At 52.4% G+C, this 26,750-nt stretch overlaps 4 non-coding genes and 2 pseudogenes across 4 annotated transcripts; 3 read left to right on the forward strand and 3 right to left on the reverse strand.

The window, feature by feature from the left end:
- Positions 1 to 543: 543 nt before the first annotated feature.
- Positions 544 to 664, forward strand: LOC125366635 (annotated as a pseudogene).
- A 5,298-nt stretch (positions 665 to 5,962) lies between these two features.
- LOC125366629 lies at positions 5,963 to 6,153 on the forward strand. Its single transcript, XR_007213921.1, has one exon. It is a non-coding gene; the product is annotated as a U2 spliceosomal RNA (small nuclear RNA).
- A 1,257-nt stretch (positions 6,154 to 7,410) lies between these two features.
- On the forward strand, positions 7,411 to 7,601 carry LOC125366621. The gene has a single exon (XR_007213913.1). It is a non-coding gene; the product is annotated as a U2 spliceosomal RNA (small nuclear RNA).
- Positions 7,602 to 13,544: 5,943 nt separating this feature from the next.
- Positions 13,545 to 13,735, reverse strand: LOC125366627. Its single transcript, XR_007213919.1, has one exon. It is a non-coding gene; the product is annotated as a U2 spliceosomal RNA (small nuclear RNA).
- A 1,257-nt stretch (positions 13,736 to 14,992) lies between these two features.
- On the reverse strand, positions 14,993 to 15,183 carry LOC125366630. The gene has a single exon (XR_007213922.1). It is a non-coding gene; the product is annotated as a U2 spliceosomal RNA (small nuclear RNA).
- A 5,276-nt stretch (positions 15,184 to 20,459) lies between these two features.
- Positions 20,460 to 20,580, reverse strand: LOC125366636 (annotated as a pseudogene).
- Between the last annotated feature and the right edge of the window lie 6,170 nt (positions 20,581 to 26,750).

Below are 26,750 nucleotides of genomic sequence, written 5' to 3' on the forward strand. Positions count from 1 at the left end.
CCTGGGTTCAATTCCCCCACATATATAGAAAATGGCCAGTGGGCTGGGAATATGGCCTACTGATGAAGTGCTTGTCTCGTATAGATGAAGCCCTGGGTTGGATTCCTCAGCACCACATATATAGAAAAGGCCAGAAGTGGCGCTGTGGCTCAAGTGGCAGAGTGCTAGCCTGGAGCCAAAAGAAGCCAGGGACAGTGCTCGGGCCCGGAGTCCAAGGCCCAGGACTGGCCAGAAACAAACAAAAGAAAAACTTACAGCGTAAGAGGTGACCTCGGGCATTCAGACAGGACCTAGGGATAAGAATTTCTCATCAGGCAACCTCAGTGGCTACGGAAGCCCCAACGCCCACCAGTGCTTTCCATCTTACCCTAGAGACAGCCAGCTTTTGGTCTCAAAAAACAAAAAACAAACTGCCGAAGGATTGTAGCATGAGTGAAGCACCGGTGGCCGGTGACCCGTAGCCCCGGCTGTGGGGGAGGCCGGGGCCTGAGGATCCGGGTTTGAAGCCAGCCAGGGCAGGAAGGTCCCGCGAGACTCCACCGGATACTCAGAAGGACAATATATTAAATGGATTTTTGGAGCTAGGAGTCGGAATAGGAGCTTGCTCCGTCCGCTCCACGCGTCGACCTTGCATTGCAGTACCTCCAGGAACGGTGCATTCCCCTTCTCGGGGAGACTAACAAATAAATGTTAGAACACTCTACCGGGCGGCTCTCTAGAGATTCCTTCCTTTTCCGGTTTGCTGCTCAGGTGTATGGCTGGGTTAGGTGCATGTCATCCCTGTATGTTTGGTACTGCCTTATGGTAGGTTCATGCCGTTGTCCACTTACATTTACACAGAAGGTATTGCCATTTGAGTTGTAATTCTTGTTTTTCGTAGTTCTGAGGCTTGAACTCAGGGCCTGAGCACTGTCTGTGGCCTTTTTTTATTCTAAGGCTAGCACTCTACTATTCTGAACCACACACAGTGCCACTTCTGGCTTCATCCCTTTATGCGGTGCTGAGAAATGGAACCCAGGGCTTCATGCTTGTGGCTCTCTACCGCTAAATCACATTCGTAGCCCCAATTACTTCTTTTGCTTATAAAGGTGATGCATTGAGGCTTCTAGTTACAGGAGACAGTAATGACCACTTTTAAGGTAGCATTACCTTCTTAATTCTTATCCCCCCCCCCATTGTAATCTTTTTTTTTGTGGCCAGTCCTGGGCCTTGGACTCAGGGCCTGAGCACTGTCCCTGGCCTCTTTTTGCTCAAGGCTAGCACTCTGCCACTTGAGTCACAGCGCCACTTCTGGCCGTTTTCTGTATATGTGGTGCTGGGGAATCGAACCCAGGGCTTCAAGTATACGAGGCAAGCGCTCTTGCCACTAGGCCATATCATTTTTTGGCGGTCAGTTAGAGTGTTATGCCAGATTTCCAGTCCCCAAAGACCACCGAGGAGCCGATACCGATGCAAATGTACGAGACTATCGCAGTCTCGAACTTGGACTCCCAACCGTCACCGACACAGCGGATCTGGATCGAGAGTCCCGACCCTCAGATAGGCAGGGTTTTTATTGCCATTACAACAGGGGCAGGGTATTTCCAACTTGGCAGATACTTGATTGGATGGCATTTAGCAAGCAAGTCTTGTGCTATTTCTATTGGCCATCTACCCTTTCAGTTATCTATTTTGGCTTTGATATCGGGAACTGGCCTCGATATCAGGAATTGACAACAGGTGGTCACGTAGCTCTGATGCAGGGGGTTAGTACAAGGGGTAGAGCAAGTCACAAATGGGTTAAGCAAGCCGTTTACAGAAGCAGAATATGTGGTCAGGCTGACCTAGTACCAACTTTAACAATTGCGATCATGTTTTCCCATTATCACTAAGCAAGCTTGAGTGGGCTAAAACAATCCAGTACTCAATCATAAGTAAACCAACCCAACAGTTACCATGGCATTTCTACTACTATTATGGTTCTTTCTTTTTTTTTTTTTTTTTGCCAGTCGTGGGCCTTGGACTCAGGGCCTGAGCACTGTCCCTGGCTTCTTTTTGCTCAAGGCTAGCACTCTGCCACTTGAGTCACAGCGCCACTTCTGGCCATTTGCTGTATATGTGATGCTGGGGAATCGAATCCAGGGCTTCAAGTATACGAGGCAAGCGCTCTTGCCACTAGGCCATATCCCCAGCCCTATTATGGTTATTTCTACAGTCTATGACTAAGGTCATTTTTACTGTCCGTTATCATGGTTGCTACCCAGGTACAGAGGGAAACAAGTGCTCCCTACATTTTTGAATGTCAAACTATAAGAAACTAGTCTCACGGGTGGGGTGCAGCCCTCTAGCATGGAGTCATCACCAGGGCTTAGAAGCTGTTATAATGTTAACACTAAACCTTATATTTAGTTAGTCCAGTTTTCAGGTCAGCCCTTAGAGGAGGCAACAGGACTTTCCTGGCCAGGACGGCTTCTGACGGTGACCCTGAGACCTCAGCCTCCTGAGTTCTTAGTGTTGCAGAGGCCACCTGCGGCGGGCCCAGGCTGAGAGTTGCTAGCTTGCAAGCGGGATAGACAGGGAGTGAGCAGGAGACTAAGAGCTTCCGAGGCCTCCGCTAAAAACGTCCTTAGAGCTGTACATTTCTTTCCTTCCTGAAACCCTTCCTTCCTTTTTCACTTTCTTTCTTCCTTGCCAGCCTTTGAACTTGAGCTCAGGGCCTGGGCGCTGCCTCAGAGCTTCTTGTGCTCCAGGTGAGCGCTGCCCTTTGAGAACCTCAGTGGCCCTTCTGGCTTTTCTTTCTTTTTTTGGTCTTCTTTACTTTTTTTTTTTTTTTGCCAGTCCTGGGGCTTGGACTCAGGGCCTGAGCACTGTCCCTGGCTTCCTTTTGCTCATGGCTAGCACTGGGCCACTTGAGCCACAATGCCACTTCCGGCTTTTTCTCTATATGTGGTGCTAAGGAATCCCCCCCCCAACCCCCCCTTTCTTTCTTGGAGTGGTTCATCCGAGGTGAGAGCCTCCCGGACTTCCCTGCCCAAGTCCCCGGGCTTCCAACCTCGATCTGGCCGGCGACCGCCTTAGAACTGTCATTTCTATAGAAATTTAAGCAAGCCACAGCCTCACTTCCCGCTTTTGGATGGTTACCTGGAGATGTGGGTCATAGAATTTCCAATCCAGGCTGGCTTCCTCCCATGATCCTCCAGAACTCCTAAATCTACTTGCCGAATAGCTGGAATTACAGGTGCGAGCCTCGGCAGGGTCTGGCATCGTAACTGAGCTCTTAAGTTCTCGGCGCTCCTCAAAGAGCACCAACCACCTGGGGCCAAGCTTTTGTCGATCTGAGAGCCCTGGCTAGTGCCAGTTGATACTTACAATGTAACAGACCCTCTGACATCCTTCTAAAATATATATTGACCTCAGGGCCCAGGTAGGTGCTGTCCCTGAGTTCTGCTTGTGGTTTTCTGGTGGTTTCACAGACTTTCCTGCTGAAGCCTGAGGCGCCCCCCCCCCCCGGCCCCCATATCTCAGTGTCCTCAGTAGTGAGGAATGCTGTCACGAGCCACTATCGCCTGGTTTAAAAACAGAATTTAAGACACTGGGTTCGCATCTCCCATGGCTTCAGGATCCCCACCCGCCCACTAGGAATCCTCTCTGGTCTAAGGCTCAAGAGAATGCCACGGGTAGTCATATGAATCCTACTTTAGAAGCAAGCATGAGCTGGTGATTCACACCCGCGATTCCCAGCTACTCAGAAGCTGAGATCTGAGGATTCGGGTTCAAAGCCAGGCTAGCCTAGGCAGGGAAGTCCACCAGACTCTTTTATCTCCAATAAACCCTCCCTCTTCCCCCAGCAAAAAAAGAAAAGCCAGAGGTGGCCAAGGCAGAGCCCAGCCTTGAGGGACAGCACCCAGGCCCCGGGAGTGGGAGCCCCAGGATGAACCTAAAAGCAAGCTAGTGCTACGTAGATAGCAGCCAGCCACGGACGATGATGATTTTTTTTTCTTTCTTTCTTTTTTTTTTTTTCGGTCAGTCCTCAGGGCCCCAGCATTGTCCCAGACTTCTCTTTGCTGAAGGCCAAGCACTCTTACCACGTGAGCCACGGCGCCACCTTCGGCTTTTTCTACATCAGTGGTGCTGAGGAATGGGACCCAGGGCTTCCTGTGTGCGAGGGGAGCAGCACTCTACCACCCGGCCATATTCCCGGCCCGTGTGATGGCGCTCTATAAAGAAGTGTTTAAGTGGGGAATGTGCCGGCAAGGTCTCTGAGGATACTGGAATTAAAACTTCCAGCGGAGGGCTGGGAATATGGCCTAGTGGCAAGAGTGCTTGCCTCCTAACCCATGAGGCTCTCAGTTCGATTCCTCAGCACCACATATATAGAAAACGGCCAGAAGCGGCGCTGTGGCTCAAGTGGCAGAGTGCTAGCCTGGAGCCAAAAGAAGCCAGGGACAGTGCTCGGGCCCTGAGTCCAAGGCCCAGGACTGGCCAGAAACAAACAAACAAAAGAAAAACTTGCAGCTGAAGAGGGGACCTCGGGCATTCAGACAGGACCTAGGGATAGGAATTTCTCATCAGGCAACCTCAGCGGCTACGGAAGCCCCAACGCCCGCCAGTGCTTTCCATCTTACCCTAGAGACAGCCAGCTTTTTGCCTCAAAACACAAAAAAAAACAAACTGCCGAAGGATTGTAGCATGAGTGAAGCACCGGTGGCCCGAGCCCGTAGGCCTGGCTGTGGGGGAGGCCGGGGCCCGAGGATCCGGGTTTGAAGCCAGCCAGGGCAGGAAGGTCCCGCGAGACTCTTTATCCAGGTAACCTCTGGAAACTCAGAAGTTGGAGCTGCGGCTGAAAGTGGTAGAGCACAAGCCCTGAGCAGAAAAGCTCAGGGGCAGCCCCCAGGTCCCCAGGTTCAAGGCCCAGGACCAAGCCCAAAGAAGAAGAAGAACAACGGCACTGATAAAAGCTGTGGAGACGTCCACGCCGTGTAAGGAGGAGGGAGGAGGGTCTAGGGAGGGCGGATGGAGAAGAGGTTGAGAGGGTGAGTCCTCGGAACGTGCGGTAATGACAATCACAACCAAAGAACCGAGAGGAGTGTTTTGTCGTTGTGTGGCTCTGTGTCGGCCAGTCCTGGGTCTTGAACTCAGGCGCCTCTTCGACCCCTCCGCGGGTCCCCAGCCCCACCCGGGAGGCCGCCCGCCGCTCCTCGAGGAGGGCGTGCGCGTGCGCGACAAGCGATCTCTCTGGGGCTGGAGCGGAGGGCCTCGCGGCCCGGCCGGGCGGTCCCCGACGGCTTCGGCAACCCGGTGCCGGTGCTCGCTCCGGGGAGGGGCGCCCTCTCCCTCCCTCCCTCCCGTCCCCACCCCGCCTCCCCCCTCCCACCCCCCCCTCCCCCGGTGTGAACCGCGGCCCCTCCTCTCGCCCGAGCCCTCCCGGATAGGGGGTGGGAGGGTGGGAGGCAGTGGGGGTCTCCCGCCGCGTCGGAATCGCACTCCGCGGGACGCGGTCCCGCCCAGGAAACCGCCACGCCCACCGTTCCCGGCGGGAATCGTTTCCTTCCAGTGACGGCTATGCGGAACGTCCCCTTCCCGGGAACGGGACCGCCAGCCGCGGAAGCAGAGGACCCGAGAAAGGGGCCGGTGGCCACCGGGGGCCACCGGCTGGGCGGCCCGTCGGGGTCCGGCCGAGTACGCGGTGGGGACCGAAGCGGTAGTTGAGAGCGAAGTCGTCGCGGGGTGGAGTCCGCCGGCGGTAGCCACGCCCCCGTGGGCCGGCGAGGGGCGGGACATGCAAATGAGAGGCGCGCTTCGGCCCCCATCGCGCGGGGACCACCAGGCAGGGGGAAGAGGTTCTGGTGGAGACCGAGGGGCGTAAGAAGTCTTCATCCGGGTCTTGTGAGGGGCGCGCGGGTGGCGACGGGGTCCGGGCGCTCACCGCGAGTTAAATGTGTGGGAGGTGAGGTCGGCGAGGCTGAGAGGAGGCCCGTGAGCTATCGCTTCTCGGCCTTTTGGCTAAGATCAAGTGTAGTATCTGTTCTTATCAGTTTAATATCTGATACGTCCTCTATCCGAGGACAATATATTAAATGGATTTTTGGAGCTGGGAGTCGGAATAGGGGCTTGCTCCGTCCGCTCCACGCATCGGCCTGGTATTGCAGTACCTCCAGGAACGGTGCACCCTCCTTCTACTTCTGAGGTTTTAAAGTTAGACTCGTTTCCCACTGCGGCCGCCTGCTACTCTCCTATCCCCCGTTCCGGTCCTCTCTCAGGACTTGGGCAGACTCACGTCTTCAGAGCTACTCTGGCTTTCTCGGTTCGGTCGCCATCACCGCCTGGGAATTTTAACGCTCCCGTCAACGGCCGGCTGTCGGGTCCTGAGGGTCTTTTTTTTTTTTTCCCGAGGCTTCTTTTCTTCACACCCTCCCATTTCACCGGCTAGTGTCCTGTGCCGGTCCTGGTAGTTCGGGCCGGGTAGCCGGCTGTCTTCCTTCCCCCCTCTTCCAGCTCACTGGTGTTCAGCTCGCTCTGGAAACTCCAAGTACGAAAAGGCTCCGCTGCGGTGACGGCGCTTGCCCAGGCCCGCGTCCGCCGGCGGGGAAGTTGCCCAAGCCTGCCAACCGTGTGTCTCGCGAGCAGCGCTTTCTCAACTCGGGCCTCGGGGGTTACAGGTGTTGGCCCGCACGCCTGTCCGGCGGTCTCCTGACCGATAGCCGAGCTCCTGGCGGAGCGCGGCCGGGCAGGCGCGTGATCGCTCGGCGAGCGCCCCCGCCTCTCGGCAGTCAGGTCGCCGAAAGGGCGTTCGGTACGGTACGCTTGAAGCTGCACCCTTCCCCCACGGCCGCGAGACGGGCTCCTTCCCCAGCGGTCCCCAACGAGCCAAGGGTTTCTCTCCCCTCCCCGCCCGTCCCCCCCTCCTTTCCCTTGACCCAGAGGCGCGGCTCACGGGGCAGCTTAAGGGAACTGAAGCCCTAAAGCATTCGCGCGTTTTAAAAGACGAGGGAAAGGTAGGGATGTTGGCGAGGAAGTTCCTCGTAGGCATACTTTGCGACCTCCCCTCCCCGCGGGCTCTCCCGCCGCTAACGCCTGCGCGGCGGGGCCGAAGGAGAGCGGGGGGTGGGGGGGAAGGGGGGCGAGAGAGCGATCGAGAGAACCGCTCTCTGTACGGTCCGGGAGGTGGCGCTGGCTGAGGAGCCAGCCTTGCGCGGCGGGGGCGGGGCATGCAAATATGAAATGGCGGCTTCCCGGGAGAGCGATGGGAGCGAAAGATAATCACGCGAATACGTGAGGATCCCGAGAAATTTTTCGCGCCCCCCGAGTTGTACTCACCACTCAGTACGAATGGCGGTGAGAGGTGAGGCCTTTCTGGAGCGGTGGGTTTCTCACCGTGAGCTGAAGATGTGTGGGTCGTGGAGTGCCGCGGGTGAAGGCCAGAACGCAGTTATCGCTTCTCGGCCTTTTGGCTAAGATCAAGTGTAGTATCTGTTCTTATCAGTTTAATATCTGATACGTCCTCTATCCGAGGACAATATATTAAATGGATTTTTGGAGCTGGGAGTCGGAATAGGAGCTTGCTCCGTCCGCTCCACGCATCGACCTGGTATTGCAGTACCTCCAGGAACGGTGCACCCCTTCCCGGGGAATCATTGTGGTCTCAAAAAGTAGAGTTGGTTTCTTCCCTTTCCTTTTGTCTGTCCTGGTGCGTTTTCCTGGAGCCCCTTCTAGGTCCGCTCCCTCCCAGCGCTCCCGCGGCCATAGGCTAAGTTGTGGGCCTTGCTGGGCTGCTGCCGCTGCCGCTGCCGCTTGGGCAGCCTTCTCTGCGACTCCTCATTTGCCCCTTCCTTGAGCTGGCGGCGTAAAGTACTACATTCTACTACTACTTTGAGCCAGTTGTGACTTGCAATTGGTTAGTTGACGCGGGGGACTTTTCGGTACTTACTTCATTAATCCCTTGCCCTTACGTCAGTAGGATTAGCAGATCCTAGAGTATCAGTCTTTCTTGTGGTGAACGTCAGTGATAAATTCCCTTCCTGAACCTCAGGGAACAGAGGGGGGTGATGGCACTTTCATTTTACCTGACAGCTCACTTTAAAGGTACTTGCTGCAAGATCTCGATCCCCTTGTCCCTCTCGGTTCAGCTCTGTCTGTGGAGTCCTGCCTTCAGGTTTTCTTTCAGTAGTTGCTGAGCTCAACAACTTGAGGTTGCAGGTGTCTGGGAAACATTAATCCACTTACATTTGCCAACTTCCACATTCAAATTCAACATTTCAGAATCTGGCTGCTCTATATCCCGATCGGATTCCGGTATATTTCCTGTTCCTTAATTTGTGTGTTGGACTAAGGACTTGAATTCAGGGCCTTTCCGACTTGATTAATTTTATTTTTCTCCGCAAAGGCCATCGCTACATGAGCCACACCCATATGGGTTATTTTGGTATCTGGAAATGGGTCTCCCATTTATTTGCCCAAAAGAGCTTTTTAAAGTGCTTTAGGTATGGAGATGTATCACACTGGTACACAGATCACTATTATGCAAATAAGTTTCTACATCATTACTTTCACTTCAGGCATCTGATTAAAAATTCCAGTTATGAGGGGCTGGGAATATAGCCTTGTGGTAAAGTGCTCGCCCTGTGTACATGAAGTCCTGGGTTCCATTCCCCAGCACCACATATCTATCTATATAGAAATAGGCCAGAAGTAGTACTGTGGCTCAAGTGGTAGAGTGCTAGCCTTGAGCAAAAAGAAGTCTGTGGAGTCTTATCTTTGGGTTATTAGTGTACAATGTGTTAAGAGTATGTGCAGGCCCTTAGTTTAAAACAAACAAAGAACACCCACAAATGTGTTCATCAGTATCAAACTGGTTGTTGATGCCTGCCTCGAATCAGCCGCAGCAGGAAACAAGGGGATTGATGATGGAGACAGGCGCTGGAGAAGTCTGGTGGCACAACTGTTTATCTTAGCAAAAGCTATGTATATCTTCTATTTGTCACAAGTTGGCTGGGGACAGTGCAGACAGCAGGCATCCTTTTTCATTCTATTTTAAGCAGTCCCATGTGTCCCCAGATAAGTCCCCAGGTCCAGAACCTGAAGCACTTCCCCAAAACAAAACAGGTAGGTTTGCAGACAAAGGGTTGGATCCTTTGCGCACAACTAGCCTGTTCCTGGCATTTCAGGGTCTGCACAAAAAGGGCATGTACTTACCTGCCTGGGAATATAGCCTAGTGTAGGGATCTGATGAATCCCATTTCCCCTATCTCCAGGGAAAATGCCTGAGCTCTAAGATGGAGTGGGATGCCGAAATCCTCTTCCCAGCCAGCCCCTACTGACGCAGGTAGAACACTTCAGGGAAACGCTGTGATGGTGGAATGGGTCTAGAAATCTAACAGGGATATATAGAGGAAGTGGCAGGAAAGAAAGGGGGCTGGCCAAAGGGCCAGTCATAGGCTAAAGACCATGTCCATCAGGTGATGTCATGAAACTTCCTTTGTGGGCGGGACAACCCCATCATGGTGGCACGCACGTGTTCACCCCCCAGGGGTAGGGGGCTTCTTTCCCGGTTGAGGTGGGAAGATGGGAGGGGCTCCCTCCCACACTGTCCCAGGGCTGGGGGAAGGGCAGCGTCTTGCTCTTGGCGCCCTTCCCCCACTTTGGCCAAAACTGAGTCCCCAACAGCCTAGTGTTAAGAGTGATTGCCTCTTTTGCATAAAGCCCTGGGTTGGGTTCGATTCCTCAGTACCACATATATGGAAAACAGCTGGAAGTGGAGCTGTGGCTCAAGTGGTAAAGTGCTATGCTAGCACTGGGCTAAAAGAAGCCAGGGTCAGTGCTCAGGCCCTGAATCCAAAGCCCAGGAGGACTGGCAAAAAAAAAAAGGGGGTGGGAGGGAAGAGGGCAGGTACCTGCAGCCCCGAGGGTTGGAGAAAATGGCGGGCACAGCCATTGCTCATACCATGCCAGCTCCTGGCACCTCAGGGTCTGCAACAGGTGCCTGTATTTGTAGTTACTTTTGAAGCTGAGATGTCACGATCAAAATTCCATGTTTTTTTTTTTTTTTTTTGGTCAGCCCTGGGGGCCTGAGCACTGTCCCTGGCTTCTATTTGCTCAAGGCTAGCACCCTGCCACTTGAGCCACAGCACCACTTCTGGCTTTTTCTGTGTAAGTGGTGCTCAGGAATCAAACCCAGGGCTTCATGCATAAGAGGCAAGCACTCTACCACTAAGCCACATTCCCAACCCAGTAAAATTACTGAAAGCTTGAATTGGTGTTGCTGTACCTTAAATGCTTCATGGACACTGACTAGATGGTACATTGAAGCTAAGTGAATCCCTACCCCAGTATGATCATGGACACACATTTTTACCCCCTCTGTGCCATGAGAACAGTTACTGGTTTACATTTGTTCCTTTGTTGTTCACCGTATGGCATTTACTACTGTATGCTTTGGCGTTTGACTGCCTGGTCTTTGTTGTGAGTGGTTAATTGAAAATGGGGTCCGGGGGCTGGGGATATAGCCTAGTGGCAAGAGTGCCTGCCTCGGATACACGAGGCCCTAGGTTCGATTCCCCAGCACCACATATACAGAAAACGGCCAGAAGCGGCGCTGTGGCTCAAGTGGCAGAGTGCTAGCCTTGAGCGGGAAGAAGCCAGGGACAGTGCTCAGACCCTGAGTCCAAGGCCCAGGACTGGCCAAAAAAAAAAAAAAAAAAAAAAAAAAGAAAGAAAATGGGGTCCGGAAATGGATGATCAATGAAAACACTCCGTTGGCAATCGGGGTTGAAAACAATTTTATTGAGCGAGAAAGCACTTGGTGCGCCAGGACTGCACCTGAGGTCAGGATCTCTAGATGAGCCCCCAAGGCATTTTGGAAGGCTGTCAAGGAATTTTTCCTTTTGTGTAATTGTAATGGCTCACCAATTGTGAGAAGTATCCAGAAACCAATGGTTACAAACACGTCAGGGCATCTTGACCATAAAGGGACCGGGTCATCTGAACATTAGGTGATAAAACAGGATGTAGCTCTCCTGGAGTATGGGCAATACAGAGCAGAACAGGTGTAGGCAATTACATAACCACAGCAAGGGCCACCTTCAGAAAAGGTTCACAATGTACAACAACATTAATACTGAATATTAGCAATACTTGTGTAAAGGTAAGATAGTAACAGATTATTACATCACTTCATAAGGATTTTTTTCCCCCAAACTTGTCGGGAGCCGAGCTAGCAGCTAACCTCATCCTGACCTCTGGCTGTGCTGTTATCACAAGGAATGCGGTAAGATTTGGCTTAATTGACCGAGCCAGCAGTTACCAAGATGTTTTACTGTGTCCATAGGCGCGCCTGGTTTATGTTTACCATTCAGCCTTGTCTTGTTTTATTGCCTCCTGTTGGTAACCCTATGCCATTCCCTGGTTCCCAAACTGCATAAAAGCTGGATGTTAAGAATAAATGGGGCTGCAGTCTTGAGTTTCAATCTCGAGATGCAGACCTCCCGTACCCCATCTTTGCCTCTGAAAGACTAGGACAACTCCATCTTGAAACTGCAACCATCTTGTTTGTGTTAAGCTAAGAATAACCCAGCACATACGTAAAATCCAGCAAATAACTTGTTTATGGTGAAACTAACCAGGCATTGTACAGATTCCAGAAATCAAGTTGTTTGTGCGGATGTTTATGCCGAAACCAATAGGTCATAAAACCCATTTCCCAGATGGCCCAACCAGTTTGGGAGCCTTCCAGTCACACTGAACACCCTGGAATGTCCATCAATCAATTTCAGAATCCCCTAACCCCAAGCCAATCAGATTTGTCCTCACACCCCAACCCTGCTTGCACCTGGTTTATGTAATTTTGTGGTTTTTCCCTTTAAATACCCATGTAAAACTTTGCTCAGGACCTTCCTCCTAACCTCCGGTGTGTAGGACGAGGTCCGGGCTGCAGGTCGCCTAATAAAGCCTTGCCTTGCTTTTGCATTTCGGAATGTCTGGCTCTCGGTGGTCTCTTGGTGGTCTGCGAGGACTTGGGCATAACACCTCTTGTCTTTTTTCTCTTGTTTTGCATTTTTCCTTTTCTTTAATCATTGCCCCCCTCATTCAGGATTCCTTTTCACTGCCAGCTGGCTCGGCAGGCAAACTGACTGGCTTTAAACTGAAACCCTCATATCTGTCTCCGGAGTAGTTAGGAGACTGGATTTCTTTTTTGGCCAGTTCTGGGGCTTGGACTCAGGGCCTGAGCACTGTCCCTGGCTTCTTTTTGCTCAAGGCTAGCAGTCTGCCACTTGAGCCACAGCGCCACTTCTGGCCATTTTCTGTATATGTATGTGGTGATGGGGAATCGAACCCAGGGCCTCATGTATATGAGGCAGGCACTCTTGCCACTAGGCCATATCCCCAGCCCCCTGGATTTTTTTTTTTTTTTGCCAGTCCTGGGCCTGGGACTCAGGGTCTGAGCACTGTCCTTGGCTTCTTTTTGCTCAAGGCTAGCACTCTACCACTTGAGCCACAGTACTACTTCTGGCCTATTTCTATATAGATAGATATGTGGTGCTGGGGAATGGAACCCAGGACTTCATGTACACAGGGCGAGCACTTTACCACAAGGCTATATTCCCAGCCCCTCATAACTGGAATTTTTAATCAGATGCCTGAAGTGAAAGTAATGATGTAGAAACTTATTTGCATAATAGTGATCTGTGTACCAGTGTGATACATCTCCATACCTAAAGCACTTTAAAAAGCTCTTTTGGGCAAATAAATGGGAGACCCATTTCCAGATACCAAAATAACCCATATGGGTGTGGCTCATGTAGCGATGGCCTTTGCGGAGAAAAATAAAATTAATCAAGTCGGAAAGGCCCTGAATTCAAGTCCTTAGTCCAACACACAAATTAAGGAACAGGAAATATACCGGAATCCGATCGGGATATAGAGCAGCCAGATTCTGAAATGTTGAATTTGAATGTGGAAGTTGGCAAATGTAAGTGGATTAATGTTTCCCAGACACCTGCAACCTCAAGTTGTTGAGCTCAGCAACTACTGAAAGAAAACCTGAAGGCAGGACTCCACAGACAGAGCTGAACCGAGAGGGACAAGGGGATCGAGATCTTGCAGCAAGTACCTTTAAAGTGAGCTGTCAGGTAAAATGAAAGTGCCATCACCCCCCTCTGTTCCCTGAGGTTCAGGAAGGGAATTTATCACTGACGTTCACCACAAGAAAGACTGATACTCTAGGATCTGCTAATCCTACTGACGTAAGGGCAAGGGATTAATGAAGTAAGTACCGAAAAGTCCCCCGCGTCAACTAACCAATTGCAAGTCACAACTGGCTCAAAGTAGTAGTAGAATGTAGTACTTTACGCCGCCAGCTCAAGGAAGGGGCAAATGAGGAGTCGCAGAGAAGGCTGCCCAAGCGGCAGCGGCAGCGGCAGCAGCCCAGCAAGGCCCACAACTTAGCCTATGGCCGCGGGAGCGCTGGGAGGGAGCGGACCTAGAAGGGGCTCCAGGAAAACGCACCAGGACAGACAAAAGGAAAGGGAAGAAACCAACTCTACTTTTTGAGACCACAATGATTCCCCGGGAAGGGGTGCACCGTTCCTGGAGGTACTGCAATACCAGGTCGATGCGTGGAGCGGACGGAGCAAGCTCCTATTCCGACTCCCAGCTCCAAAAATCCATTTAATATATTGTCCTCGGATAGAGGACGTATCAGATATTAAACTGATAAGAACAGATACTACACTTGATCTTAGCCAAAAGGCCGAGAAGCGATAACTGCGTTCTGGCCTTCACCCGCGGCACTCCACGACCCACACATCTTCAGCTCACGGTGAGAAACCCACCGCTCCAGAAAGGCCTCACCTCTCACCGCCATTCGTACTGAGTGGTGAGTACAACTCGGGGGGCGCGAAAAATTTCTCGGGATCCTCACGTATTCGCGTGATTATCTTTCGCTCCCATCGCTCTCCCGGGAAGCCGCCATTTCATATTTGCATGCCCCGCCCCCGCCGCGCAAGGCTGGCTCCTCAGCCAGCGCCACCTCCCGGACCGTACAGAGAGCGGTTCTCTCGATCGCTCTCTCGCCCCCCTTCCCCCCCACCCCCCGCTCTCCTTCGGCCCCGCCGCGCAGGCGTTAGCGGCGGGAGAGCCCGCGGGGAGGGGAGGTCGCAAAGTATGCCTACGAGGAACTTCCTCGCCAACATCCCTACCTTTCCCTCGTCTTTTAAAACGCGCGAATGCTTTAGGGCTTCAGTTCCCTTAAGCTGCCCCGTGAGCCGCGCCTCTGGGTCAAGGGAAAGGAGGGGGGGACGGGCGGGGAGGGGAGAGAAACCCTTGGCTCGTTGGGGACCGCTGGGGAAGGAGCCCGTCTCGCGGCCGTGGGGGAAGGGTGCAGCTTCAAGCGTACCGTACCGAACGCCCTTTCGGCGACCTGACTGCCGAGAGGCGGGGGCGCTCGCCGAGCGATCACGCGCCTGCCCGGCCGCGCTCCGCCAGGAGCTCGGCTATCGGTCAGGAGACCGCCGGACAGGCGTGCGGGCCAACACCTGTAACCCCCGAGGCCCGAGTTGAGAAAGCGCTGCTCGCGAGACACACGGTTGGCAGGCTTGGGCAACTTCCCCGCCGGCGGACGCGGGCCTGGGCAAGCGCCGTCACCGCAGCGGAGCCTTTTCGTACTTGGAGTTTCCAGAGCGAGCTGAACACCAGTGAGCTGGAAGAGGGGGGAAGGAAGACAGCCGGCTACCCGGCCCGAACTACCAGGACCGGCACAGGACACTAGCCGGTGAAATGGGAGGGTGTGAAGAAAAGAAGCCTCGGGAAAAAAAAAAAAAGACCCTCAGGACCCGACAGCCGGCCGTTGACGGGAGCGTTAAAATTCCCAGGCGGTGATGGCGACCGAACCGAGAAAGCCAGAGTAGCTCTGAAGACGTGAGTCTGCCCAAGTCCTGAGAGAGGACCGGAACGGGGGATAGGAGAGTAGCAGGCGGCCGCAGTGGGAAACGAGTCTAACTTTAAAACCTCAGAAGTAGAAGGAGGGTGCACCGTTCCTGGAGGTACTGCAATACCAGGCCGATGCGTGGAGCGGACGGAGCAAGCCCCTATTCCGACTCCCAGCTCCAAAAATCCATTTAATATATTGTCCTCGGATAGAGGACGTATCAGATATTAAACTGATAAGAACAGATACTACACTTGATCTTAGCCAAAAGGCCGAGAAGCGATAGCTCACGGGCCTCCTCTCAGCCTCGCCGACCTCACCTCCCACACATTTAACTCGCGGTGAGCGCCCGGACCCCGTCGCCACCCGCGCGCCCCTCACAAGACCCGGATGAAGACTTCTTACGCCCCTCGGTCTCCACCAGAACCTCTTCCCCCTGCCTGGTGGTCCCCGCGCGATGGGGGCCGAAGCGCGCCTCTCATTTGCATGTCCCGCCCCTCGCCGGCCCACGGGGGCGTGGCTACCGCCGGCGGACTCCACCCCGCGACGACTTCGCTCTCAACTACCGCTTCGGTCCCCACCGCGTACTCGGCCGGACCCCGACGGGCCGCCCAGCCGGTGGCCCCCGGTGGCCACCGGCCCCTTTCTCGGGTCCTCTGCTTCCGCGGCTGGCGGTCCCGTTCCCGGGAAGGGGACGTTCCGCATAGCCGTCACTGGAAGGAAACGATTCCCGCCGGGAACGGTGGGCGTGGCGGTTTCCTGGGCGGGACCGCGTCCCGCGGAGTGCGATTCCGACGCGGCGGGAGACCCCCACTGCCTCCCACCCTCCCACCCCCTATCCGGGAGGGCTCGGGCGAGAGGAGGGGCCGCGGTTCACACCGGGGGAGGGGGGGGTGGGAGGGGGGAGGCGGGGTGGGGACGGGAGGGAGGGAGGGAGAGGGCGCCCCTCCCCGGAGCGAGCACCGGCACCGGGTTGCCGAAGCCGTCGGGGACCGCCCGGCCGGGCCGCGAGGCCCTCCGCTCCAGCCCCAGAGAGATCGCTTGTCGCGCACGCGCACGCCCTCCTCGAGGAGCGGCGGGCGGCCTCCCGGGTGGGGCTGGGGACCCGCGGAGGGGTCGAAGAGGCGCCTGAGTTCAAGACCCAGGACTGGCCGACACAGAGCCACACAACGACAAAACACTCCTCTCGGTTCTTTGGTTGTGATTGTCATTACCGCACGTTCCGAGGACTCACCCTCTCAACCTCTTCTCCAACCGCCCTCCCTAGACCCTCCTCCCTCCTCCTTACACGGCGTGGACGTCTCCACAGCTTTTATCAGTGCCGTTGTTCTTCTTCTTCTTTGGGCTTGGTCCCGGGCCTTGAACCTGGGGGCCTGGGCGCTGCCCCTGAGCTTTTCTGCTCGGGGCTTGTGCTCTACCACTTTCAGCCGCAGCTCCAACTTCTGAGTTTCCAGAGGTTACCTGGATAAAGAGTCTCGCGGGACCTTCCTGCCCTGGCTGGCTTCAAACCCGGATCCTCGGGCCCCGGCCTCCCCCACAGCCAGGCCTACGGGCTCGGGCCACCGGTGCTTCACTCATGCTACAATCCTTCGGCAGTTTGTTTTTTTTGTGTTTTGAGGCAAAAAGCTGGCTGTGTCTAGGGTAAGATGGAAAGCACTGGCGGGCGTTGGGGCTTCCGTAGCCGCTGAGGTTGCCTGATGAGAAATTCCTATCCCTAGGTCCTGTCTGAATGCCCGAGGTCCCCTCTTCAGCTGCAAGTTTTTCTTTTGTTTGTTTGTTTCTGGCCAGTCCTGGGCCTTGGACTCAGGGCCCGAGCACTGTCCCTGGCTTCTTTTGGCTCCAGGCTAGCACTCTGCCACTTGAGCCACAGCGCCGCTTCTGGCCGTTTTCTATATATGTGGTGCTGAGGAATCGAACTGAGAGCCTCATGGGTTAGGAGGCAAGCACTCTTGCCACTAGGCCATATTCCCAGCCCTCCGCTGGAAGTTTTAATTCCAGTATCCTCAGAGACCTTGCCGGCACATTCCCCACTTAAACACTTCTTTATAGAGCACCATCACACGGCAGGTGGTAGAGTGCTGCTCACCTCGCACACAGGAAGCCCTGGGTCCCATTCCTCAGCACCACTGAGGTAGAAAAAGCCGAAGGTGGCGCCGTGGCTCACGTGGTAAGAGTGCTTGGCCTTCAGCAAAGAGAAGTCTGGGACAATGCTGGGGCCCTGAGGACTGACCGAAAAAAAAAAAAGAAAGAAAGAAAAAAAAATCATCATCGTCCGTGGCTGGCTGCTATCTACGTTGCACTAGCTTGCTTTTAGGTTCATCCTGGGGCTCCCACTCCCGGGGCCTGGGTGCTGTCCCTCAAGGCTGGGCTCTGCCTTGGCCACCTCTGGCTTTTCTTTTTTTGATGGGGGAAGAGGGAGGGTTTATTGGAGATAAAAGAGTCTGGTGGACTTCCCTGCCTAGGCTAGCCTGGCTTTGAACCCGAATCCTCACATCTCAGCTTCTGAGTAGCTGGGATCGCGGGTGTGAATCACCAGCTCATGCTTGCTTCTAAAGTAGGATTCATATGACTACCCGTGGCATTCTCTTGAGCCTTAGACCAGAGAGGATTCCTAGTGGGCGGGTGGGGATCCTGAAGCCATGGGAGATGCGAACCCAGTGTCTTAAATTCTGTTTTTAAACCAGGCGATAGTGGCTCGTGACAGCATTCCTCACTACTGAGGACACTGAGATATGGGGGCCGGGGGGGGGGGGCGCCTCAGGCTTCAGCAGGAAAGTCTGTGAAACCACCAGAAAACCACAAGCAGAACTCAGGGACAGCACCTACTTGGGCCCTGAGGTCAATATATATTTTAGAAGGATGTCAGAGGGTCTGTTACATTGTAAGTATCAACTGGCACTAGCCAGGGCTCTCAGATCGACAAAAGCTTGGCCCCAGGTGGTTGGTGCTCTTTGAGGAGCGCCGAGAACTTAAGAGCTCAGTTACGATGCCGAGGCTCGCACCTGTAATTCCAGCTATTCGGCAAGTAGATTTAGGAGTTCTGGAGGATCATGGGAGGAAGCCAGCCTGGATTGGAAATTCTATGACCCACATCTCCAGGTAACCATCCAAAAGCGGGAAGTGAGGCTGTGGCTTGCTTAAATTTCTATAGAAATGACAGTTCTAAGGCGGTCGCCGGCCAGATCGAGGTTGGAAGCCCGGGGACTTGGGCAGGGAAGTCCGGGAGGCTCTCACCTCGGATGAACCACTCCAAGAAAGAAAGGGGGGGTTGGGGGGGAGATTCCTTAGCACCACATATAGAGAAAAAGCCGGAAGTGGCATTGTGGCTCAAGTGGCCCAGTGCTAGCCATGAGCAAAAGGAAGCCAGGGACAGTGCTCAGGCCCTGAGTCCAAGCCCCAGGACTGGCAAAAAAAAAAAAAAGTAAAGAAGACCAAAAAAAGAAAGAAAAGCCAGAAGGGCCACTGAGGTTCTCAAAGGGCAGCGCTCACCTGGAGCACAAGAAGCTCTGAGGCAGCGCCCAGGCCCTGAGCTCAAGTTCAAAGGCTGGCAAGGAAGAAAGAAAGTGAAAAAGGAAGGAAGGGTTTCAGGAAGGAAAGAAATGTACAGCTCTAAGGACGTTTTTAGCGGAGGCCTCGGAAGCTCTTAGTCTCCTGCTCACTCCCTGTCTATCCCGCTTGCAAGCTAGCAACTCTCAGCCTGGGCCCGCCGCAGGTGGCCTCTGCAACACTAAGAACTCAGGAGGCTGAGGTCTCAGGGTCACCGTCAGAAGCCGTCCTGGCCAGGAAAGTCCTGTTGCCTCCTCTAAGGGCTGACCTGAAAACTGGACTAACTAAATATAAGGTTTAGTGTTAACATTATAACAGCTTCTAAGCCCTGGTGATGACTCCATGCTAGAGGGCTGCACCCCACCCGTGAGACTAGTTTCTTATAGTTTGACATTCAAAAATGTAGGGAGCACTTGTTTCCCTCTGTACCTGGGTAGCAACCATGATAACGGACAGTAAAAATGACCTTAGTCATAGACTGTAGAAATAACCATAATAGGGCTGAGGATATGGCCTAGTGGCAAGAGCGCTTGCCTCGTATACTTGAAGCCCTGGATTCGATTCCCCAGCATCACATATACAGCAAATGGCCAGAAGTGGCGCTGTGACTCAAGTGGCAGAGTGCTAGCCTTGAGCAAAAAGAAGCCAGGGACAGTGCTCAGGCCCTGAGTCCAAGGCCCACGACTGGCAAAAAAAAAAAAAAAAGAAAAGAAAGAACCATAATAGTAGTAGAAATGCCATGGTAACTGTTGGGTTGGTTTACTTATGATTGAGTACTGGATTGTTTTAGCCCACTCAAGCTTGCTTAGTGATAATGGGAAAACATGATCGCAATTGTTAAAGTTGGTGCTAGGTCAGCCTGACCACATATTCTGCTTCTGTAAACGGCTTGCTTAACCCATTTGTGACTTGCTCTACCCCTTGTACTAACCCCCTGCATCAGAGCTACGTGACCACCTGTTGTCAATTCCTGATATCGAGGCCAGTTCCCGATATCAAAGCCAAAATAGATAACTGAAAGGGTAGATGGCCAATAGAAATAGGACAAGACTTGCTTGCTAAATGCCATCCAATCAAGTATCTGCCAAGTTGGAAATACCCTGCCCCTGTTGTAATGGCAATAAAAACCCTGCCTATCTGAGGGTCGGGACTCTCGATCCAGATCCGCTGTGTCGGTGACGGTTGGGAGTCCAAGTTCGAGACTGCGATAGTCTCGTACATTTGCATCGGTATCGGCTCCTCGGTGGTCTTTGGGGACTGGAAATCTGGCATAACACTCTAACTGACCGCCAAAAAATGATATGGCCTAGTGGCAAGAGCGCTTGCCTCGTATACTTGAAGCCCTGGGTTCGATTCCCCAGCACCACATATACAGAAAACGGCCAGAAGTGGCGCTGTGACTCAAGTGGCAGAGTGCTAGCCTTGAGCAAAAAGAGGCCAGGGACAGTGCTCAGGCCCTGAGTCCAAGGCCCAGGACTGGCCACAAAAAAAAAGATTACAATGGGGGGGGGGGGGATAAGAATTAAGAAGGTAATGCTACCTTAAAAGTGGTCATTACTGTCTCCTGTAACTAGAAGCCTCAATGCATCACCTTTATAAGCAAAAGAAGTAATTGGGGCTACGAATGTGATTTAGCGGTAGAGAGCACAAGCATGAAGCCCTGGGTTCCATTTCTCAGCACCGCATAAAGGGATGAAGCCAGAAGTGGCACTGTGTGTGGTTCAGAATAGTAGAGTGCTAGCCTTAGAATAAAAAAAGGCCACAGACAGTGCTCAGGCCCTGAGTTCAAGCCTCAGAACTACAAAAAACAAGAATTACAACTCAAATGGCAATACCTTCTGTGTAAATGTAAGTGGACAACGGGATGAACCTACCATAAGGCAGTACCAAACATACAGGGATGACATGCACCTAACCCAGCCATACACCTGAGCAGCAAACCGGAAAAGGAAGGATTCTCTAGAGAGCCGCCCGGCAGAGTGTTCTAACATTTAATTGTTAGTCTCCCCGAAAAGGGGAATGCACCGTTCCTGGAGGTACTGCAATGCAAGGTCGACGCGTGGAGCGGACGGAGCAAGCTCCTATTCCGACTCCCAGCTCCAAAAATCCATTTAATATATTGTCCTTCTGAGTATCCGGTGGAGTCTCGCGGAACCTTCCTGCCCTGGCTGGCTTCAAACCCGGATCCTCGGGCCCCGGCCTCCCCCACAGCCAGGCCTACGGGCTCGGGCCACCGGTGCTTCACTCATGCTACAATCCTTCAGCAGTTTGTTTTTTGTTTTTTGAGACCAAAAGCTGGCTGTCTCTAGGGTAAGATGGAAAGCACTGGCGGGCGTTGGGGCTTCCGTAGCCACTGAGGTTGCCTGATGAGAAATTCCTATCCCTAGGTCCTGTCTGAATACCCGAGGTCACCTCTTCAGCTGCAAGTTTTTCTTTTGTTTGTTTCTGGCCAGTCCTGGGCCTTGGACTCCGGGCCCGAGCACTGTCCCTGGCTTCTTTTGGCTCCAGGCTAGCACTCTGCCACTTGAGCCACAGCGCCACTTCTGGCCTTTTCTATATATGTGGTGCTGAGGAATCCAACCCAGGGCTTCATCTATACGAGACAAGCACTTTATCACTAGGCCATATTCCCAGCCCACTGGCCATTTTCTATATATGTGGGGGAATTGAACCCAGGGCTTCGTGTATACAATGCAAGCCCTCTTGCTACTAGGCCATATTCCCAGCCCTGAGTAAGCTATCTTAAGAACATCGGTGGGGGGGAAAGGGGAGGGGGGAATGAGGGATGAGGTAACAAACAGTGCAAGAAATGTGTCCATGGGGCTGGGGATATGGCCTAATGGCAAGAGTGCTTGCTTCCTATTCATGAGGCCCAGCACCACATATACAGAAAACGGCCAGAAGTGGCGCTGTGGCTCAAGTGGTAGAGTGTTGGCCTTGAGCAAAAAGAAGCCAGGGACAGTGCTCAGGCCCTGAGTCCAAGCCCCAGGAATGGCCAAAAAAAGAAAAAAGAAATGTATACAATGCCTAACGTATGAAACTGTAACCTCTCTGTACATCAGTTTGATAATAAAAATTTTTTAAAACAAAGGCCATCGGGAACTTTAGGTACTTTCTTCTCTGATTGGCTGTCGTTAGTGTTTACATTGGGAAGAGGGAACATTTTGCAGTTTTTACTGGAACTTTAGGTCCTCTAGAGGACGTAACTTTTTCTTTTTTTAAGATGGAGTCTAGCTTTCAAAATGGAGTTACCCTGGCTTCTCATTCCCCCCTTTCTCTGGGTCCTGAGGGACCGGCAGTGGTTCCTGAAGTTGTAACTCAATTAAATTCGAGGAAGATGAGGCCAGTCTTTCCTGTTGTAAGGCTGATATTGAGATCTCAATACCAGTAATTGAACAGTATTTACCCTATCTTTCACAAAAGTCACTAATCTATTAAGTATGCCGGGTCCCACGGTCAGCATGACTAGCAAAATAATCAAGGGCCCCAAAAGGGTGGAAATTAACGTCGTCATCCATGGGGAATAATTAAACCAGGATTCAAACCATCCCTGCGCTTCTTCCCGCTCTCTTTTTCTTTTAGCTAGCCCTTCCCTGACTCTGCTCAGAGATTCTTTCACTACTCTCAAATGGTCTACCTAGAAAAAGCATTCCTCTGCTAGAGCGGCACACAAGCCTCCTTGTTGAAGAAAAACCAAATCTAACCCTCTCCGATTCTGCAGCACTACTTCTGCCAGTGATGAAAGGGAGTCCTGCAAGTGAGCTATGGAGTTTTCTAAATCCTTTATATCAGCGTCAATGGCTTCTCGCAGTCTGCTGTAGGGCTGTTTCTGTAGCACCAAGGAAGTCACTCCAGTTCCTATTCCTGCTGGTCCTAATAGCGCCCCTATTGTTATGATAGCTACCGCTTCCCCCTCAAAGTGGCGGAGCACATCATCATTGGAATGAAAGGTAGATCTTTGGCATTAAGTGTACTAGCACACAAGGTGAACCGGTTTCATTCACTACCTGAGAATGGACGCAGGGGTAAGGCCCGTCAAGCATGCCCACCATGCGTCCACGGGTGGAACCAGATACTGTGGGGAGGTCTTGTTTATTATTATAGTCTGATTGTACAGTGGGGACGGTGATAATCCTTTCTTCCCTATCATACAGGTTCCTTGTGCTGACACTTGTTGTAAAGTAGGATTGCCGGTGGTGGGGTTCCATCCGCAAGCGGAATGGCTGGAGCTTGTGTTATAACAGCCTAGAAATGCTAACCCCTCATAATAAGGAGGCTTGATATCATCACAAAACCAACAGCTGGCACTTAACTCTGGCCTGGAAGCATCCAGCAGCTGCACTGAGCGCTCAAGCAGGGTAAGCAGGGAATTATCGCTCTGACCTTCATTTGGAAGTTTCCCCATATCGGATACAGTTGTTATATTCAGAGCAGGGCTAACCCAGGGAGGAAGCCGAGGTGGAGTCTTGGGGGTGGGGGTGGGGCAATTACCATGTTGGGTCCCACTGATTGGGTATGTAACGGTTTTGCCACTCACCGTATGGTGAAGAGAAGCCCTTGGTCGTAACCGGATTGATAGAGCCTCAGGCCCCAAGTATGGCCGGCCTCCCAACTTTTAAACTCTTTACCAGCATCACTGAACTGAACAGAAACTGGGCTACACGAGAAACTGGAGCATTCTCTGTATAGAGGATTGCTTGCTTTCTTCGGAACCAGGACTCTTTTTTTTTTTTTTTTTTTTTTTTTTACTATAATCAGATCAGTGGTCACTGGGGGATCCCACCAAACAGTTCCAGTGCTTTCACAACCCCAACTTTTACAGTAAAAGTGCTCGGCTCCCCCACATTTCTGTACCTGGGCTCTGGCTCTGCCTCCTCCGGGACACACATAAAAACTTTTTTTTTTTTTTTTTGGCCAGTCTTGGGGCTTGGACTCAGGGCCTGAGCACTGTCCCTGGCTTCTTTTTGCTCAAGGCTAGCACTCTGCCACTTGAACCACAGCACCACCTCTGGTCGTTTTCTGTATATGTGGTGCTGGGGAATTGAACCCAGGGCCTCATGTATATGAGGCAAGCACTCTTGCCACTAGGCCATATCCCTAGCCCCACACATAAAAACTTGTTTCCCTTAAATCCACTCTGTTTAGTACATGTCCACATCCCGGTCCCCTCCCATTAGCTGGGGGTAATGTACATCCTTTTCCGGTGTCTCTACATTCTGGTCTTCCCTTAGCTTCCAAACTCCAGTCCCTTATGTCCCAGCTTCTGGTGGCTAATCGGCAAAGATCAAATTGTAACTGCGGCCATCCCTGGCCTTTTGGAGCTGTGATAGAGGAAGAGTTAATTATCTCACCTGTTCCTGCATTAATTATCTGCCAAGTCAAGTTAAAAGGCGTGTGAGGACTATTCGCTTCTATTACAGCCATCAGGAGAGAGTAAAGTACTAAAATCATTTTGCTCTAGTAAGTTTAAGCCTTAAGGGTTGTCTACATTACGGGTTACGCGCCACTGATGCTCAGGGATAAAGTCCTTCAAAACGGCATGCGGGTCCGCTGGCTGGGTGTGGGAGTTATGAGCCCAGGTGGCGATTCCGTCCACCTTGAGTGTGGTGGGAGTCGTCAAGATGACCATGTAGGGTCCTTTCCAGGGAGTCTCCAGGTTCTTTTGAAGGTGTCTTTTCATGTAGACCCAGTCTCCGGGGCAGAAGCGATGGGGCTCTGGTGGAGGGCTTGTCTCACAGGGCTGTTAAGCGGGGCCAAATGTCCTGGTGGGCCTGCTGTAAGGCCCTGAGGGAGGTGAAAAGTTCAGAGTTGCTGTGGATATGGCCTAGTGGCAAGAGTGCTTGCCTCATATGCATGAGGCCCTGGGTTCAACTCCCCAGCACCACATATACAGAAAACGGCCAGAAGTGGCACTGTGGCTCAAGTGGCAGAGTGCTAGCCTTGAGCGAAAAGAAGCCAGGGACAAGTGCTCGGGCCCTGAGTCCAAGCCCAGGACTGGCAAAAAAAAAAAAAAAAAGTTCAGAGTCATCAAAATCAGTTAGCAAGTATGATTGCAAATTAGGAATTAAGGGAGAAGGGATGCAAACACAATCTCAAACGGGACGAGGCTTGTTTTGTACGGAGAATTCCGCACTCTATAAAGTGCACTGGGGGCAAGAGCTACCCAGTCTCCGTTGTCAATTTTGTAAGGGTCTCTTTTAGGGTCCTATTTATCCTCTCTACCTGCCCTGAACTTTGGGGTCTATATGCACAATGTAATTTCCAATTGGCCAAAACTTGTGCTAAATTCTGTATTACCTTTAGAAACAAAAGTGGGTCCATTATCTGATCCTATCATTACTGGGAGGCAATACCCGGGTAGGATGCCTTCCAGCAGCTTCTTAGCTACTATCTGTGTCGTCTCTTGTTTCCTAGGAAATGCCTCTACCCATCCTGAAAAGGTATCTATAAAAATTAACAAATATTTGTAGACTTATTTTCCAGGTTTTACCTCTGTGAAGTCCACTTCCCAGTATGCCCCTGGCTTATCTCCTCTCTGCCTCGATCCGGGGTTCGGGGTGTTCTGGGTTGCATTTGTTAGTTGGCGGGCTTTGCGGTCGGTCACAATCTGCTCAATCTTGGAGTTGGCATCCCTAATCTTTATTTTTGCAAGTCTTATTAGATCCCGCATCTTCCTGGTGCTCATATGAGTAGAACGGTGCATTTTTAGCAGTACTTGGTTCCCCAGGTTTTCAGGGATGATAGTTCTGCAGCCAGCTGTTCTCCACCACCCCTTTATACATCGTGTCATAGGTAATTTCCTGATTCAATCCACATAGAGGGGTTTGGCTAACTCAGCAAACCCCGGAATCCATAGTCTACAGAAGTCTGCTGACCCCAACATTTCTCTCACTTGATGAGGATTCCACGGCGGGGGTATTTTTAGCACAGCCTCTTTTCTTTCCTGTGTTAGCCATCTCTGCCCCTCTTTTCACAAGTACCCCAGGTAAATGATCTCAGGTTTGTGGATCTGGGCCCTTTGGGCCGAGGCTCGGTACCCCAGGCTTCCCAGGGTCTGAAGTAAGTCTTTAGTACCTTGCAGGCACACCTCATAGTTCTCGGCAGCAATCGAGAGATCATCCACATACTGTAAGAGTGTCACGTCAGAGCGATTAGAACGGTACTCACCCAGGTTCTCATGGAGGACCTCATCAAAGATTGTGGGCAAGTTTTTGAATCCTTGGGGTAGTCTGGTCCGTGTTAACTGTCCATTGGTACCCTTTTCAGCATCCGTCCGCTCGAAGGCAAACAGGATCTGGCTTCTAGGTGCCAGGGGCAGGTTGAAGGATGCATCCTTTAAATCTAAAACTACATACCATTGTCTATCAGGGGGTAGAGGACTTAAGAGAGTATAGGGGTTAGGGACAGTTGGATGTATGTCCATCACTCTCTTGTTAAGTTCCCTGAGGTCTTGGACTGGCCTGTAGTCGTTGGAATGTGGCTTGTGGACCGGCAGTAATGGTGTATTCCAAGCTGACTGGCAAGGCCTTAGTATCCCTAGTTCCAGCAGGCGCCTGGTGTGAGGAGTTCTTCCCGCTCGGGCTTCAAGCGGCATGGGATACTCCTGTCAGACTCTTGGCGGGCCTGTGCTTTGTCAATCCCATTCCCCCTGTCTCTGCCCATGCCTCAGGAAACGTTTGTAGCCAGTAATCTATGTCGGCCTCTGGTGGTGACGGTGGTTGGTGCAACTGGCACCAATCAGAACGTGAATAGGATGCCCCTTTTGATCCAGGACAGACCTCCCAGTTGGGTGAAAGTGAATTTAGGCCCCTATTTTTGTTAATAAGTCTCATCCTAAAATGGGGTACGGGCACTCCGGGATATGAGTGGGATACCCGGCCCACGCCGAGGTCCACTGTCCTTCGGGTAGTCCATGGGTACTGGCTCATCCCGGTTGCTCCCTGTACCCATGAACTTTTTCCTGATAATTTTCCTTGGGGCTTCAGCGAAACTGAATGGTGCACACCCGTATCTACCAAAAAATCAATTGGAGTCCCCTCCACCGTGAGAGTTACCCTGGGTTCGGGGAGGGGTTCTGAACCCCGTCCCCCCTAAGCACTTTGGTCTCCTGAGTCCGTGACCAGGACTCTACGGGTGCCTCTTCCTGAGTCATAACTCTTCCCCTTTGGCTTCTTTGGGCACTCTTTTATCCAATGCCCCGATTCCTTACGGTAAGCACATTGATTTTTCTGCAACTTGGGGCGTTCCTGTTCTCGGGGATTCTCCTCTTTTTCAGAGCCCTGTGTCATACCTTGTAGCCGTTGTC

Source organism: Perognathus longimembris, chromosome 17 (assembly GCF_023159225.1).
Source record: "Perognathus longimembris pacificus isolate PPM17 chromosome 17, ASM2315922v1, whole genome shotgun sequence".
Classification (NCBI taxonomy): domain Eukaryota; kingdom Metazoa; phylum Chordata; class Mammalia; order Rodentia; family Heteromyidae; genus Perognathus; species Perognathus longimembris.